The sequence below is a fragment of the Rhinopithecus bieti genome, unplaced genomic scaffold (genome assembly GCF_001698545.2).
Source record: "Rhinopithecus bieti isolate Rb0 unplaced genomic scaffold, ASM169854v2 scaffold_5626, whole genome shotgun sequence".
NCBI classification, from domain to species: Eukaryota; Metazoa; Chordata; class Mammalia; order Primates; family Cercopithecidae; genus Rhinopithecus; species Rhinopithecus bieti.
Genome location: NW_016805666.1, coordinates 7894687 through 7898701, shown reverse-complemented (window position 1 = coordinate 7898701; position 4015 = coordinate 7894687).

Below are 4015 nucleotides of genomic sequence, written 5' to 3'. Positions count from 1 at the left end.
CTGGCTAGGAAAAGGGATTCCCTTCCCCCTTGCGCTTCCCAGGTGAGCCAATGCCTCGCCCTGCTTCAGCTCTTGCTGGTCGGGCTGCAGCAGCTGACCAGCACCGATTGTCTGGCACTCCCCAGTGAGATGACCCCAGTACCTCAGTTGAAAATGCAGAAATCACCGGTCTTCTGTGTCGCTCGCGCCGGGAGTTGGAGACTGGAGCTGTTCCTATTCAGCCATCTTGCTCCACCCCGCATATAAATCTTAGTACATCAATTTATTTGTGTGAGAAATACCACTTTCTTTTGTTTAAAATGATCTTAAAGCTTTCTTTATGCTTCCATCCTTCCAGGTGGAGGAAATTAAATTCCAGTCACAACTGAGGTCCTCTGCTCTGCTCCCCACACCAGGTCCCGGTGGAGGCTGAGAGCCCCTGGCCTTCCTACATGTGGCCTTCCCCATGCCTTGCGGGCCTGGCCACCTCCACCAACAAAACTCCAGGGCCCCCTCCTAGGCTGGGAGAAATTCCTCATCACTCTTCTGTCCTGGGCTACTTTAAAAGGTCCATCTAGGACACCCAGCATCATCTCTGCATTTTGGCGTCTACAAAATACAGCAAGAGATTTAATTTTCAGGTAGCATTTTGCTTACTATCCTATAGAAACCCCCAAGGCAGAACTGTCTAACTCTGTGGAGAGCTTGTGAAAATTCAGGAAAAACACACACAAGTCAGTACTTATTAAAAAATCATGACCGGGCGCGGTGGCTCATGTCTGTAATCCCAGCACTGTGGGAAGCCAAGACAGGTGGATCACCTGAGGTCAGGAGTTCGAGACCAGCCTGGCCAACATGGTGAAACCCCATCTCTACTAAAAATACAAAAATTAGCCGGGCATGGTGGCGCATGTCTGTAATCCCAGCTACTCGGGAGGCTGAGGCAGGAGAATTGCTCAAACTTAGGAGGCGGAGGTTGCAGTGAGCCGAGATCACACCATGGCACCCCAGCCTGGGAGACAGAGAAAAACTCGGTCTAAAAAAAAAAATTATTCTGCCATAGAAGTGGGACTCCACGGTCAGGGAAAACCTGCGTTTGTCTGAGTCCTGGCTTTGCCTGGGCAAGTGGCCACCTCTTTCAGCCTCTTTTTTCTCATCTGTAAATCAGAACATTGTGGAGATTCCTTCATGGAATTGTTATGAGAATTTAATAAGATTCCCTGCAAAATGCTTAACACAGTGTCTGGCACATGACAAGTGCCCAGTAAATATTATCTATGATTCACAGATACATCACGTTAGTGATGATATAAGACGTAGTATTCATTGTTACTGCCCAGCTCAGAGATCATGTATAAAGGCTTTGCAGAGGGTGGCCCCCGGAGTGCCACTGAGCCCTTGGGAATGGGGCTTGGTGAGGCCGGTAGCATTTTTCATCCTCCTTAAAGAACAGGTGCAAGTCTGGTCACGACTTCTCTCCATCAGCTTCTTGTCAAACCTGTAAAAAATGATCTATCCTCCTTGGAAATTTCTACTTACTACATGGCAGCTTCTAAATTATATATACCTTTCTTGCTCAGATACATTTTTTTCTTTCCTTTACTGCCCTGCCCCCACTTCTCCTCCAAAATACTACAAGCAAATATCATTTATATTGATTTTGTGAAGCTCCCTTCCCAGCCATCCCCAGTCCCTGAAAGGCTGGGAAGCCAGTCTCTGATTATATGTTTCTCAAGGCTGAATCCAGTTTTTGTTTGTTATGGAAACGTCAAATCTTTAAAAAAAAAAAAGTCTTAAGTCTTTGGGACAAATATTGGTGTGGACTATTTTAAATATATATATATATTTGAGACAGAGTCTTGCTCTGTCACCCAGGCTGGAGTGCAGTGGCACGATCTTGGCTCACTGCAACCTCCACTTCCTGGGTTCAAGCAATTCTCCTGCCTCAGCCTCCCTAGTAGCTGGGAGTATAGCGCCTGCCACCACGCCCAGCTAATTTTTGTATTTTTAGTAGAGGCGGGGTTTTACCATGTTGGCCAGGCAGGTCTCGAACTCCTCACCTCAGGTGATCTGCCTGCCTTAGCCTCCCAAAGTGCTGGGCTTACAGGCGTCAGCTATTGCACCTGGCTGTGTATACTATTATTTTTGCACAGACTGATGACAGGAGAGGCAAGGCCTGGAGTTTAGTGAGGGTTTTATTGAAGAGGAGTGAGGAGAGGGAAGAAGCAACATTGGGAAAAAGGGAAAAAGAGAAGGGTTGTCTCTGGGCTTGAGGCAGAGAGAGACAGAAGAGAGAAACAGGGATGAAGACCTGAGAAAATTAAAGAAAGCCAGTTGCCTGTAGATTTCTGAGGTTCAAATCTACAGAACAACTCAGTGTCGGAAAGGAATGAACGCTTGTATCCAGCTTATCGATCCTGCTATGCAGCTAATCCCTGAATGAAATTTCCTGTGTCTGAGTGTAGGTTATGAATATGCAGTGAAATCATCCATAATGCCACTTTCCTTACATGCAGTTTTTTCCTCATTTTTTTCTAATGTTGAGTCACTCTGTAGACTCCAATAGATGATCTCTGCATGTACTTATACTTTCAAGAAACAAGAAATACTACCGACTTTGTTGGTTTCACTGATGGTGTGTTTGAGGGTTGTTTTTATTAAGTGTCTGAGATGCATTAAGTGTTTCGTAGTGGAGGCTTTATAAATGTGTTTGAATCAAGTAGAAGAACAATCCTGGGTGGGAGATACTATTTCTCTTCTATAGATTGTGGAAAGTGAGGCTCAGAGTAGTTAATAATGTGGTCTGTAAGTACAGCAGCTGGTGTTCAAACTGGGTCTGGTTCAGGCTCACTTTTGAGTCTTGTCTATCTCGCTAGACAGGACCAGGATTATCTCCCCGACGTTCTAGCGCCTTCTCTGGCTTTCAGACTGTCAGTGTTTATGAGACCAATTCCTCACGCTCCCTCCCTTTCACAGCTGCATCCACTCAAGACATCGCCCCTCCCCTCACCTGTGAACTTCCTTAACCACTTGCTGCACCTCTCAGTGACCCACAGAAGAGCCAGGGAATCCCAGGTATGCTTCAATTGTGACTTGGCCTGACAGCCTCCCAAGGACATTGTTAACCCCTTGACAACAAGCACAGTGTCTTACTTTAGCAATCAAATTCATCAGTGACTTTTGAATTTGAGTTTCTGTATTTACCAAAGTTACATATCCACATAATTTGGTGAGTCAAATAGTTCCACAAATGTTGTCCCTAATATGCTTTGTTTCTGTGTTTTGATTTTTTAGTTTTAAGCATTAAATCTTGAATTCCCACCATGAAAGATGAGTTTAGCTTTTCTTTTCTTTTTTCTTTTTTTTTTTTTGAGACGGAGTCTGGCTCTGTCGCCCAGGCTGGAGTGCAGTGGCCAGATCTCAGCTCACTGCAAGCTCCGCCTCCCGGGTTCCCGCCATTCTCCTGCCTCAGCCTCCCGAGTAGCTGGGACTACAGGTGCCGCCACCTCGCCCGGCTAGTTTTTTGTATTTTAGTAGAGACGGGGTTTCAACGTGTTAGCCAGGATGGTCTCGATCTCCTGACCTCGTGATCCGCCCGTCTCGGCCTCCCAAAGTGCTGGGATTACAGGCTTGAGCCACCGCGCCCGGCCAAGTTGAGCTTTTTCTTCTGTGCCGTGACCTCCCCTCATATACACACTCTTTCACTCCATATCCTTCCACTATTATTATATGCTAATATCATTTTTCATCATTCTTTGTTTCCATATGAAAATATAAATTCGATTTATAACTGTGCCCTGAAGTACAGTGTGATTGCCTTTCCTTTCCTGGAGTTAGTAACTGTCTTATTTTTCCATTTGTTTTGTTTTTTATTATTGTTGGTTTTTGTTTGTTTGTTTGTTTTGAAATGGAGTCTTGCTCTGTTGCCCAGGCTGGAGTGCAGTGGTTTGATCTCGGTTTACTGCAACCTCTGACTCCTGGATTCAAGCGATTCTCCTGCCTCAGCCTCCCTAGTAACTGGGATTACAGGTGCCCA